At 42.6% G+C, this 14,400-nt stretch overlaps 1 protein-coding gene across 5 annotated transcripts in view; it reads left to right on the forward strand.

Annotated features, from left to right (window-relative positions):
* TRAF3 (TNF receptor associated factor 3) overlaps nucleotides 1-14,400 on the forward strand; it is a 112,130-nt gene that overhangs the window by 51,481 nt on the left and 46,249 nt on the right. For 3 of the 5 annotated variants that reach the window (XM_032405970.1, XM_032405971.1, XM_032405969.1), the window contains exon 2: nucleotides 8,539-8,664. The gene's annotated coding sequence lies outside the window, so the exon portion shown is untranslated. Of the gene's footprint in view, nucleotides 1-8,455; nucleotides 8,665-14,400 lie in introns of those variants that run through there. The other 2 variants (XM_032405973.1, XM_032405974.1) reach the window with 1 other exon arrangement.

Consider the following 14,400-nt stretch of genomic DNA (forward strand, 5'->3'; position numbering starts at 1 on the left):
ACTGTGAGTTGAGTGTAAATGGTAGGTGTCAAAATACTTGACTGGAGTCTTGAGGATGAAGTGTCTAGTAGGACACTGTGACGCAGAGGCAGGGTCTTGGCAGGGGAGGGCAGGCCTGCTGCACCGGGCTGGGTGGGGCAGACTCATACCCAAGGCCAGGTCAGAAGGAGCAGATGGAAGAGGGAATTTGGGGGTGAGGGGATACTTTATGAACTCGAACAGTGTCTGATTGTTAATTAGTTTCGTGAGTTTCGACTGTCTCTTCATAAAAATTACAAATTTTAATTTCATAGTCTTTGTTTCTCCACTAAACTTAATACCATATAAGGGAAAACTTTTTTAGGTCATTACATTTGAAAACATTTTCCTGCACTTGTGCTTTTAGAAAATGAAGTAAACGCAGAATACGTAAAAGTTGGCTTATGGTGGAGGTTCTTTTATTCTCGCAACCATGACAGTCCTTTTGCTTGTTCTTGCCTAGTGCTTTCCTGCTGCATTTACTAGAGAGGAGCACCAGCAGGGTGGTAATCCTGCAGAATCTGGAATGATAGTTTGTTGCTTGATTTGCTTTGAATTGAACTGATATATTGAGAACGTTGGCACCTACTTTCACCAGTTAGTAAATTGACTTTGTAGCAGTTGCTGCTGATGGCTGTTTTTCGTATACCCCATAATATAAATATGTCACCCTGACATTGTATAATTACAGTATTGTTTTACAGTGATAGTATTTTTGTGTGCATGTATTTAGTAATTATATAAAAGTTTTTATTTTTTTAATTAATTTATTTTTAAAATTTCTTTAAGTAGGCTCCACACCCAACATGGGGCTTGAACTCAGAACCCTGAGATTAAGAGCCGCATACTCTACCAGCTGAGCCAGCCAGGTGCCCCAATTTTAGGAAAGTTTTTATATTCTTGTAGTATTTCCCTGCCTACAAAGTGGGTATGTGTGGGAATATGTACATATAAGACTTTAGTTGCAAATTGGGATACCTGGGTGGCTCAGTCAGTTAAGCATCTGCCTTGGGCTCAGGTCATGGCGAGTCCCACATCGGGCTCCTGCTCAGTGAGGAGCCTGCTTCTCCCTCTGTGTGCTGCTCCCCCGCTTGTGCACGCTCTCTCGCTGACAAATAAATAAAATATTTTTTAAAAAGACTTTAGGGGCACCTGGCTGGCTCAGTCGGTTAAGCATCTGCCTTCGGCTCAGGTCATGATCCCAGGGTCCTGGGATCGAGCCCCGCATCGGGGCTCCCTGCTCAGTGGGGAGCCTGCTTCTCCCTCTCCCTCTCCCTCTACTGCTCCGCCTGCTCGTGCTCTCTCGCTCTGTCAAATAAATAAATAAGTAAAATCTTAAAAAAAAAAAAAAAGACTTTAGTTGCAAATAGAAGGAATTTGAGCATAGCATTTCATATTGAAGCATTTTCTGTTTTAAGATATCTCTGAGAAAGAAAAGAATTTTCCAGTTCTGATAAATTCTTGTAGTTATATTAGTGTGATGTGCTTAGTAAGAAAGTTACTTGTGAGTCTTGCATTTCTGCCATGACTGAATAACAGGGACCAGACTTACTCTCCACCAGGACCAGGTAAGGCAAGTGAGGCACTTGCCTCAGGTGCAGAATTGAAGGGGGCACCAGAAAGCTCAATAATTGAGATTAATATTTTAGGGGTACCTTGCTGGCACAGTAAGTAGAGCATGTGATTCGATCTTGGCGTTGTAATTTTGAGCCCCATGTTAGGTGTAGAGATTACTTAAAATATTAAAAAAAATTTTTTTTTTTACTTATTTAAAGATTTTATTTATTTTAGTGGAAGGAGGGGCAGAGGGAGAGAGAATCCTCAAGCAGACTCCCTGCTGAGTGCAGAGCCCAAAGTGGGGCTCAATCTCATGACCTGAGCCGAATCAAGAATCAGAAGCCCAACTGAGCCACCCAGGTGCCCTCAGAATAAACATTTTAATACAGTGCTTTGAGAAAATCAAATTTGATGCAAATAGATCCATAATGAAAAAAATCAAATATTAAATATAGACAGGATCAGAATTAATGATTTTTCCTTTTGCCTCAGTTCCAATATGGCTCAGTTCAGCACTGTTACTGGTACTATCTTTATTTAAAATTTTAATATTTTTGTTTCTCGTGGATTTTTTTCATTAATTTTGATTTTTATCTCTGTTACTGTTTTTTGTTCCTCCCTAAAATTTGTATCTGAGGCAAGTATCTCACTCACCTTACCCTAGTTCCAAACCTGACTGCCATCTTAAACAACTTGAAAACCAGACAAAATATATGAAACCACAGTTCTAGACATTGCTCAGCAGACAGGTTAGGACTGTGTTCCCTGAAATAAATGAGCCCTACGGTTATTCCAGCTTATTCTCTAGATCAGGGTCCATGAAATTTTTATGTAAAGGGCCAGACAGTAAATATCTCAGGCTTTTCAGACCATATGATCTCTGTCACAACTACGAACTCAACTCTGTGTCTGCTTTCATACCAAGTATGTGAACGAATGGGTGTAGATGTATTCCAATAAAACTTTATTTGTTTAAAAAAACTGGTGGTAGGTTAGATTTGGCCCCAGGCCATAGTTTGCCAATCTTGGCCTAGAGACAGTTTCCACACTGCAGGGCAGGGAGAGAGAATCCAGAGCCCACAGGCTTACTGAAGTGACAAACATTCAGTGTTTGGGAGGACAAAGCAGCTAGAATTTGGGTCGGGGGGTAAAGCATAGGAGAGGAAGGGGGCTACTTAGAGAACTCCAGAGATCTGCAAAAGGACCCCCTTGAGATTTTGACTGAATACTGACCAGCAAATACAGGAGGAGAAAACCTCAAAGCCAGGAAAAGAACCACCAGAAAGGAGTAGACTGGACAATTTGTGGATATCACACAGGGTTGAGATAGTTTGTGTTCCCACCACCTAGGGTAATAGCAGTTAGGTCCTTTTAAGGCTTGTTTTTAAATCTTTGTTAGGGTGGTTTCAGAGCAGCTTTTTCAATTAGGGCATCAGGTAGACTCCCCTCACCTCAGTAGTGGGGCTGGGTTAGCTCTAGAAGGGCTGCTGCGGACCTGCCGAACTGGTTCCAAGTAAGTTCCCAGAACAAAGTCCCACCTGTATTTATTTATTTTTAAAGATTTATTTATTTATTTATTTGACAGAGTAAAAGAGTGTGTGTGTGTGTGCATGGGGGTGGGAGGACAGAGGAAGAAGGAGAGAGAAGCAGACTCCCCACTGAGTGCGGAACCCGATGCCAGGCTTGATCCCAAGACCCTGAGATCATCACCTGAACCAAAATCAAGAGTCAGCCACTTAAGTGACTGAGCCACCCAGGTGCCCCAAGTCCCAATTATATTTAAAAGGATATGATAAAATCCAGTTGCCAGCAGCATAAAAAAATTTTAGTGTCCAACATCTTATAAAAATTACCAGGCATACAAAGAAGCAAGAAAATATGATACTAACCAGGAGAAAAGTCAACCAATAGAAACAGACCCAAAATAACAGATAAGGACCTTAAAATAACTGTTAGAAATAAGTTGCACATATCAAAAATGTAGAGAAAAATGAACATAATTAGCAAAATGAAAAATACAAAAAAAAAGGCTGAAATAAAAGTTCGAGATGAAAAATAAAGTATCTGAAATGAAAAATGCAATAGAGAGATGAACATCAGTTTGGTATTACAGAAGAATGGCTCAGTGAACTTCAAGACGATCCAAAATACAGCAAAAAGAGAAGACTGGGGCGCCTGGGTGGCTCAGTTGGTTAACCGTCTGCCTTCAGCTCAGGTCATGATCCCAGGGTCCTGGGATCGGGCTTCGCGTCAGGCTCCCTGCTCAGCGGGGAGCCTGCTTCTCCCTCTTCCTCTGCCTGCTACTCTGCCTACTTGTGCTCTCTATCTCTCTGTCAGATAAATAAATAAATAATCTTTAAAAAACAAACAAAAAGAGAAGACTGAAGAGAGAATAACAATATTTAGGAACCTGTGAGACAAAATTAGCTGTTCTCAGATACGTGTAACTAGACTTCCAAAAGAGGAGGGAATGCAAACAGCATTTGAAGAAATAATGGCTGAAAAACAAAATCCAAATTTGATGAAAACTACAAACCACAGAGCTCAAAAACCCCAAATAGAATAAACAAAGAAAACCATACCAATGTACTGCATAATGATATTGCTGAAAAACCAGTGCTAAAGAGGAAAAAAAAAAGGCAAGAAGAAAAGACATTACAGAGGAACAAGACAGAAATGACAGCTGACATCTGGTCCGAGCTTGTGCTAGCCAGAAGACAACACAGTGACATGTTTAAAGCACCGAAAGAAAAACCTGTTAGTTTAGAATTCTGTACCCAGAGAAAATATCTTTCAGAAATAAAAGTGAAATCACAATTTCTAGGCCAAGAAAAGCTGACAGAATTTATTGCCAGCAGACCTACACCCAATAACAGGATGTAAAATAGGGTACCACTACGGACCCTACAGACATTGAAAGGGTAGTAAGAGTAAAATTGCGAATAATTTTATGCCAATAGATTTGATAACTTAAAATGAAAACATTCCTCGACAAACACAAACTATCAAAGCTCACTCAAAGAAATATATAACTTTCATTACTCTATGTTTATAAAAGAAATTGAATTGGTAATGAAAATCCTTGGGGCGCCTGGGTGGCTCAGTCAGTTAAGCTTCTGCCTTCGGCTTGGGTCATGATCTCAGTGTCCTGGGATCGAGCCCTGCATTGGGTTCCCGGCTCAGCTGGGCGTCTGCTTCTCCCTCTCTCTCTCTGTCCACCCCTCCCCCCTGCTCATGCTCTCTCTCGTGCTCTCTCAAATAAATAAATAAAATCTTAAAAAAAAAAAATCCTTGCCTCAAAGAAAACTCCAGACCCAAATGACTTCACTGGTAAATTGTATTAAACACTTAAAGAAGAAGGAATACTAATCTGACAAAAACTTTTCTAGAAAATAGAAGAGGAGGGAATATTTCCTATCTCATTCTGTGAACCAGCACTGCCTTGAAAGCAAGACTAGACAAAGACATTACAATAAAGGAAAACCACCAAGTGCATTTGTCTTACACACAGGTCTTCCATGCATTGTAGCAAATAGAATCCATATAGAAACATAGAGGGGCGCCTGGGTGGCTCAGTCGTTAAGCGTCTGCCTTCGGCTCAGGTCATGGTCCCAGGGTCCTGGGATCGAGCCCCACACTGGGCTCCCTGCTCGGCGGGAAGCCTGCTCCTCCCTCTCCCACTCCCCCTGCTTGTGTTCCCTCTCTCGCTGTGTCTCTGTCAAATAAATCTAAAAAAAAAGAAAAGAAACATATAAAAAGGATATTACGTAATGATCAAGTGAGGTTTATCTCAGGAATGAAAAATTGGTTTAACACTGGAAAATCAATCCATGTAATCCACCGTCTTAATAGATCAAACAGAAAAATGAGAAGCAAAGAGATGGAAATGCAGGAAGCACAAAGGGAAGGCAGGAGACACAGGAAGTAGTGATTGGGTTCTGAGAGGAGAGGGGCAGTGCAGAAGCAGTGTTTGAAAAGATAATGGCTGTAATTTTTCTGGAAAGTTAAGCCAAACTGCAGTGTTAAGATGTTCAACAAATGGATTGACAAGATATCCTAAGTAAAAAATCCACACCCAAACACAGGGCAGTGAAGCACATGATTATCTACAAAGGGACAGCGGGCAGCTTCTCAACACCAGCAATGAGAGCCACACAGCACTGGGAGTGATACCTTCAGTACGAGAAAGGAAAGGATTCTCTCTCTAACCAAAATGATTAAATGTTACATAAAACGTTAATGGCGACAAAAATTCGTGCACATGTGTAAATACACAACGGTAGGACATAAACTGGAAATATGAATGGAGATAATATTTTAAAGTCCTTGCTATCTGGGAGAAGGGTAAAGATACAGTGGCCTTTGAGAAGAACCTGCACATTGTAATTTCTAAAGTTACCATTAAAAGAATAAAAACAGAACCTGTAGCTTCTAGATTACTGGGAAGCGGGGATTAGAATGATAACAATCCTGAAGGAGGCAGATAGCCCCTGGTAAAATAGTAGAAATAAATCTACATATTCGGAATGGCTTCCAATGTAAATAGAGTAAATTTTCCATTTAAAAGGCAAAGATACCAAGGTTTTTTTAAAATAAGATTTAAAAAAAAAATTCCAAGTGTATACTGTTTACAAGAGATTCATCTCAAAGGATTCAGAAGTGTTGAAAGTAAAATGATGGCAAAAATAAACTATGCAAACACCAAGAGCAAGATTGTGTAGTGTTAGACAAAATATATTTTAAGGCAAAAAGCAGGACTAGAGTGCCATTTCACATAACATGGTGGGCAACTCTAGGCCCCATAACAAAATAAATAGATTATAAACAAGTTCATTTCTTGTTCACACAAAGTTCAGGATAGGTAGTCCTAGTTGGCAGGCTGCTTTCCACATGTTCGAGTTCTTTGGGAAAGAGAATCTTTTGTAGTCCCTGAGGAGGAAGAAAAGACTTCATTAATGTTGACTTGTATGTTCACGGGAAAACGAGCTCTGACCAGGGAATAGGATGCTCTCACTGGCCAGGCCTGACTGACACACGGCCGCCTGTGCCTGGGGGTTGGAGTCAGTGTCTCTGGAAGCTGGTGGACTGAGACTGGGGAGTTCATTAAATCTGGTGGGAAATCGTAGCACAGTAACCATTAGAAAAATGAACAGGTGCTTGCTGCACAATTGTAGCAGGGGCGCCTGGGTGGCTGAGTTGGTTAAGCGTCGGACTCTTTTTTTTTTTTTAAGATTTTATTTATTTATTTGACAGAGAGAGAGATAGCGAGAGCAGGAACACAAGCAGGGGGAGTGGGAGAGGGAGAAGCAGGCTTCCTGCCGAGCAGGGAGCCCGATGGGCTCGATCCCAGGACCCTGGGATCATGACCTGAGCCAAAGGCAGACGCTTAACGACTGAGCCACCCAGGCGCCCCACGCGTCTGACTCTTGACCTCAGCTCGGGTGTTGATTCAGGGCCCTGAGTTCAGGCCCTGTTTTGGGCTCCACACGGGTTTGGAGCCTACTTTTTAAAAAATTGCATTGCAGCGATTGTCAGATGTAAAATTCTTACAGATGTAAGAAATGTAAAAAAATCTTTTTTTTTTTTTTTAAAGATAGAGACCAAGAGAGAGTGGGGCACAGAGGGAGAGGGAGAGCGAGAATCTTGAGCAGGCTCCATGCCCAGCACAGAGCTCAAAGCAGAGCTCCATCTCAAGGTCATAACCTGAACCAAAATCAAGCCTCAGATGCTTAATGGACTGAGCCACCCAGGCACCCCTATTCAAAATAATTGTAAAAGTCTATGTAACAAAGAATTCTTAGGATACCACTACACAGCCATTCAGTTAGCAAGAATTAAAAAGCCTGACAAATCTTGTTGAAGAAGTTGAGCACCAGGAACTCTCTTACACGCTTCTGGTGGGAGTATAATTGTAACAACTGATCTGGGAAATAGTCTTGCTTTTATGTAGCAAGGGTGAATTGATACCCAGTAACCAGCAGTCCCATTTCTGGGTCTGCATGGGAGAAATACGTGCTCATGTGCTTGAGGGAGCTGCACCAGGAAGATCTACTATCAGTAGTGTGTGTTTGCTCCAAAGCAGGAACTACCCAGGGGACAGGGGAATGGATAAATAAATTATGGTATATTTACACAGTGAAATACTACACAGCAATGAAAATAAATGGCAGGTACAGCAGCAGAGGTGGAGTAAAAAAAAAAAAAAGCAAGATGAAAGAATACATACAATATAATTCTGTGTATATAAAATTCAAATTTTGGCAAAAGGAAGCTATATCAGTGCTGCATGCCTAGATGGTACATCTAAAAAGTAAAGTGATAACTGTAAAGGCTAGGGTAGTTGCTGCTCACAGGGGGAGGAAGGGGTTTGGGGTCGGAGAGAGGCACCCAGAGTTTTTGGGGTTTCAGCAGTGTTATCTTCCTTCCTTGGCCTGGATGGTAGTTGGACTAGTGTTTGTGTACCGAACATACGTGTTGCCTGTGCTTTTTATGTGTGCAATACTTCATGATAAAAGTTATTTTTTATTTTTTAATTTTTTTTAAAGATTTTATTTATTTATTTGACAGAGAGAGAGAACACAAGTAGGCAGAGTGGCAGGCAGAGAGAGAAGGAGAAGCAGGCTCCCCGCCGAGCAGGGAGCCCGAGGCGGGGCTCGATCCCAGGACCCTGGGATCATGACCTGAGCCGAAGGCAGACGCTTAACCGACTGAGCCACCCAGGCGCCCCGTGATAAAAGTTATTTTAAAATTAAAATAGTCTGAACATATTCAGACTTTGTAATTTGTGTCCAACTAAAAAAATGTGGAAAATCCAAAGCACATGTTTCTGTAGAGTGGTTAAAATGTTTTCTTTAAACTTCTTTCTTGATCATTTTTTTTTAATTTACATTTTTGGATTTCTGTTTTTAAAATCTGGAAAAATATTCCCGGTGGAGTTGACCAAGTATTATTCTTACTCCCCAGGTAAGAGACTCCACTACATTCTTTGAAGAAGGATAAGATTGGCACTGCTTCGCTTCTTTCTTTACCGAAGTCTCTTCCTCCCGGACTGAGCTTTGCTGTATCTTCCTTACAGCATATGACACACGGGTACGTCACTGGAAAATTTTGATTTGTATAGATTTCTTTTTGCAGCTGGAACTAGTTTGCTTTTCATAAAAATAAAGTAATTAAAACACATCTTGAACTTACTCGTTTTTGGCGTTAGCAGTGTCACTCTGTGACAGATGTATCTGAGTATCTTCCACACGCATGGCACCGTGCTTTGGGGTGTGTCTAACTTACTTGTATTTCTCATTTTTTTAAACCAGCATTACACTTGGAGAATAGGTGACATTACACCTGATGGCCCAGTAATGATGAATGTGTTTGAAACCCAGGGCAGGGGTAGGGGTTTCTGCCTCCTAGGCCTGCCCTCCAAAAGCCCAAGGCCCGCCCTTCCCAGCAGGACACCCACTGCCATGAAGTTGCCAGTGGCCCAGGCTGGAGGCCTGCTCAGCTCAGGATTGCATCTTCTGATACTTGGACTGTTTGCTCTGTAACCATCGTTCTCTAGGGGTTTGAAAGGAAACAAAATACCCTGTGTTTTAGTCTCTAATTTGTGACTTGAGTGGCACTTTATACTTGAAATTAAGAACTCTTTAATATGTTAGAACAGTAAAATAAATATAAAACGGGTTTGAAATATTTGCATCCAAAGTGAGATCTAATATATAGCTATTTTTGATAAATTGGTAAGTATCAAGAAAACTGCTATTTAAAAATCATTCATAATCACAGGACTACTCAGTTTTTCTCAGCTGTCTTGAGTTTTTTAGTTTGTGTGGAGCGGGGTTCAAACAGTGGCAGCTAGCGGATGCGGCCCTTCAGTCTGTTCCATCACTCGACAACCCCTCCCTGTCCCTTTTCCTCTGTGCATTTTCTTGGTTGCTTGTTTGTAGTCCGAGGTTTCCCTGTGTTGACTTCTGCCCTTTCCACTGAGCGCGTTCTGCCCGCTGCATCTGCTGTGACGTGGTGGGTAGACCAGCGGCTTGCCCGCGGCCCACGCGGCCTTGGAGCGCAGGCCCTGCAGAGCGGCGCTGTGTGCCCTCAGCAGGTGTTCCGGGCTCGGGGCCAGCCTGGCCTCAGTCGCTGGAAGTCATGAAATGATGGTGTTACACGCTTCGTCATTTACTTTGCCTTGAGTAACTGAAATACTTCGACAGATAGAAACTTCCCCTCCTTAAGTATTTGGTTACCCTAAAGGGCAGTTCAAATAGAAAAGGGAGGATCAATGCTGGTTCTTTCTCTTTATCAGATCTCAAAACAGTGAGATGGTTCTCCGGCCACTCCCAAAGTGACCAATGACTGTTTTAAGTAGTGTGACAAACTCATGAAATTAGTCCTCTGTGGTATGTTTAAATCCCTCGCAATTAGGATTCTTACAGATGCTAACATTGAGCCACTATGGCCAGCGGAGCCTCGTTGAGTGGGCTCCTTTGTCCTTTGATGGGCCCCACACTCTTCCTTCCCTTGCTTTCTGTGCTGGTAACATGTTTCCAATTCCTTCTAAACTTCTTTGCCTCAGGCCTGGCATTGCCTCTTTCTTTGAGCAGCTCTGGTTCCCTTTTGTAGAAAATCTTGAGACCACACTCTGGGCACTGGGGAGACTCACTGCTACCGGGCTGTTATTGTTTCCAGGCCTTTTGGACAGACAGCCTAGCAAATGTGCTTTTTAAGTGAAAATATCATGAGTTCATACTGTTGTTTGTTTCAAATTTAGTATTATTTGGTTTTTACTTCTTTGTGTTTATATTGATATGTGTTTTCTCTAATGCTGAAAACCTTGGTTTCTAACAACATTAGCATCATTACTTGTTTTATCCTATAAAATCTATGTGATACTTTAGAATAACAATACCAATATATTACCAACAGTATGATTCCTGAGAACAGTTTAGGGTTTCCTGCAGGTTTTTTTGTCTTTAGAGTATACATCCCTAGGGATATTTTGCCAAATTAAGCTTTAAAGTCACTGAGCCAGCCCCTTAGTGTGCCAGCAACTTGTTTACACAGTCATATCCATTTTTTATTTGAATTTGAAGGAATAGCTTCTTTTAAAATTTTGTTGTAAGTTTATAAAACATTTTCATTTTTCCAAATCAAAATAAAATATTTTCAGAAATCAGGCTTTTGTTCCTAATCTTTATACCCTGTTTCTTCCTTCCTCCATAGGTAACAGATCTATTTTTAATGTATATATGTGCACACAGCCCTCTTTTTTAGAAATTGGTAGCATACAATACAGCTTTTCTCCATCTTGTTTTTGTTTTTTAAACTTAAACAGCATGTTGTGAGGCCCACACCGTAGTATACACGGATCCTCCTCATTCTTTTTTGTGTAGCTGTGTAGTATTCCCATCATGCTGGATGTATTACAGAAAAAAGCTTATTTTTCAAAATATGTTGGCTTTAGTCCGTATGTGTTTCTCCTGTATGTGAATGTCATCAGTTTTGCTCTTTAATCAGTTGCTGATTTCTTAGTAATTTGGGGGACCTTATAAGCACATTGCTTGTCTGTGCCTGGTTTTCCTTATGTATAAAATGTAAGGTTTGGACTAGAAGCTCAAGATGGGTTATTTTAGCTGAAAGACTGCAGATAAGTAAACTGGATCTGAGAGCATCTCCCTAGCAACAGAATGTACACCATGGGGCGCCTGGCTGGCTCAGTTGGTGGAGCATGCGACACTTGATCTCGAGCCCCATAGTGCGTGTGGAGATTACTTAAAAAAATAAAATCTTCAAAAAAAATGTACACCCTATATCCACAGAGGTGGTGGTGACAGGGAGTTAGATCAGGCGTGCTGAAACCCACAGGTCTTGGTCAGTAAATGGTTGTCAGAACCAGGGAGGCTAGGACGGTTCTGCTGGGGAGGCTGGCTCAGTGCTGGTGGTGCTTCCTGAGGTGGGAGCAGGTTGTTGTGGCGGGGGCAGAGATGTGTCAGCTAGGGATGGGAAGCACCGAGAACGGCAAATTGCACGTTGGCTGCATTAAATACGAGGGACCTGTGTAGCAGGACAGACTGAGCGAGGTGGTCTGGGAGCTCAGGAAGGGTGGTACTGCGGTGCTCAGAGGAGAGGCTCATGGGTACAGGTCTGCCGGATGAGGTCTTGGGAGGGGGTGCGATGGGCCAGCATGAGTGTGCGGAGGAGAGAAGAGTGTCCGCATCAGCACCCGGACAGCCCCTGCCTTTAGACCACAGTCAGAAAGGGGGGAGTCTGCTGGAGAGATTTGGGGAGGGAGACATTGATATAAGAGCCAGTGCTTTGTGAAATCTCATGCTTTATTCTAAAAGTCGATTTAAATACTGTAATCCAGTCCTTCATGTGACCACGCTGTATGTTTTTGACTCATATTTTCAAGTAAAGTTGATGCTCCAGGGAAATGAACCTTATCACACGTGTGCAGCTGCTTCTGCCTCCTGTCCAGGCTCAGCCTCAGGGCCGCGTCCACCTGGATGTGACTCTTTGTGGCTTGCCGAATGCCCTGGGCCTCAGCCTGTCTCCCTCCCAGACGGTAGGACTCAGGCCCTGGGCCAGGAGAGGCGCAGCTTCTTTGCACAGTCAGGGTTGAAGGAGTGCTTTACAAAAAATCCCTAAATCAAGGAATATTGGCAGTGCTGGGCCTCACATAGCTGTTGTTTTTCTAAAGGATTTAGGACCAAGTTTTATACTGGGGTTTAATCTGGTTCTTCTCCAGCTGGGAGCCTGTGGCCAGCCGTCTGTCCTGTCGCCGTCTGTCCTGCCTCACCGCCCCTCCTCCCCAGTCTCTTTCTCTCTCTCAAGTGGGGCTTTTCATACATGATTATGATCTGCCTGTTTGTTTGGAGAAGAATCGGGTCTCCTCTCTTCTTTACTTTGTCAGTGCGTCATCCACAGGCCCTCTCTCCTAGCCGAGCATTTGGCATCAGGTATCGTGAAAAGAGCCTGTGCTGAAATGTTTGCATAAACACGTATTGCCAGAAAACTTTTTTTTTTATCAACAGAGCACACCTGTCTGTTTATGGTTTTCTCTCATCTTTTATTGGCATTACTTAAATGATATTTTTAATTCCCCTGCTGGGCTTGATGTCGAGCTCATTTTCCTACATCCATGTTATGTTTAGTACTTTCTTGCTGGCAGGAGCCATTTTCTTTGTTTATCTGATGCTTCCCTTTTTTGGTTTTCCCCGGGCTTTCCAGTTCTTGGAACACCCTTTTGTCAGCAGATGTGCTTTGGTTTCCAATTTCCAATCTCCAAGTAAGATGTAGCTCAACTTAAATCACAAGTAGGGAAGATAAATCGTTAGAGTAATGAAGGCACAGAGGAATCCAGTCCAGCTCTTTGCTGTATCCCTAAGTACGGATATGCCTCAGCTGAGAGAGGGGGGCTTCCTGCGGAGCTGACTAGAAACCAAAATTTTGTGAATTTTCTCAAATAGAAGTTTTTGCATTTGGATAAAAATATGGCCTCAGAATGTAATAAATTCATGCCTAAACATGTAGCAAAAGTAAATAATGTAATAATAGAGTAGTAATTCTACTCAGAGGACATGGCAGAGTGGGAGTTCTAGAACTACGAAGGTCAGGCCCTGGGCAGGCCCTGGTCCTTGGGGCAGCCCCGGCCACCACCTCCAAGGCTGCTGCTTCCCGGTGGTTTCTGCTCTTGGCTTCTCTTTTCCCCAGAGTGCACAGACCCCCGGAGTCATTTCTCAGTCCCATCCCTTCCCTACCTTATAGTTTCCAATGTGCTCTCTTTGCTTCGTGTATCTATTGTTTCGGTCCAGCAGAACATTTCTCTTTCTCTCTCTTTTTTTTTTAAGATTTTATTTATTCATTTGAGACACAGAGAGAGAGAGGGAGAGAGCATGAGCAGGGGGAGAGGCAGAGGGAGAGGGAGAAGCAGGCTCCCCACTGAAACAGGAGCCTGACGTGGGGCTCGATCCCAGGGCCCCGGGATCATGACCTGAGCCGAAGGCAGATGCTTAATGACTGAGCCACCCAGGCGCCCCAGGAGAACATTTTTCTTGATGTGTGGAAGCAAACATCTTCTTCCCACACTTGATGCTGAAAAGGTGAGGTGTTGGCGGTAGCTTCAGGTTCTCATCACTTGCGCGGCCCGGCGCTCTGGCCGGAGGCACGTGTGTCCACTCCGGGTGTGGTAACCCCCAGGCTGCTTCCCCAGACTGGCCTGTCAGATATTAATCCACTCGTGCCCAAGAGTCGCCCTTCCTCTACCGCCTCTTTAATATATCGGATTGAGTGTGCATTAGTTTTCTTCAACACAGTTATTGTAAATATTATAGGATTTAATTAACCTATAATTGTCACATTTAAACTTTAGAAATTAAGGCAGAATTTAACTATTTTTATACCCATGTATAAGCAAGTGAAATAAAATATGTATATTTAAATCAAGAAACCTAGTCAGAGGTTTTCACGATCACATATTTTGGAAAGTTCCAAAGATGTGACTTTTCTAATGTTGCTACTTCTGGTGCTTAGCCTACATGTGGAGCACACGATGGGATTCTTGGCCTGTCTGTAGCTTGGTGTGGATGTCCAGATGCAGTTGCAGGTTAGAAATTGCCATCACAGATGGAAAAGTTTAGCATTTTCAGTAAATATGTTTGCAGGAACTTTCTTTTTACAGTGGTTTTTAGTTTGGGGGCCTTTGAACACGCTATCAGCTTTTGAACTATACTTACAGTAGATAGTGTTGTTCCGATCTGGCCAGCTCCAGTGGATACCCATTTACCATGTGCATGGGCACTCAGCAGGTATGTGTTGATGTTGGCACTCGTCCCT

The sequence above is a fragment of the Phoca vitulina genome, unplaced genomic scaffold, assembly GCF_004348235.1.
Source record: "Phoca vitulina isolate PV1807 unplaced genomic scaffold, GSC_HSeal_1.0 scaffold7, whole genome shotgun sequence".
NCBI classification, from domain to species: domain Eukaryota; kingdom Metazoa; phylum Chordata; class Mammalia; order Carnivora; family Phocidae; genus Phoca; species Phoca vitulina.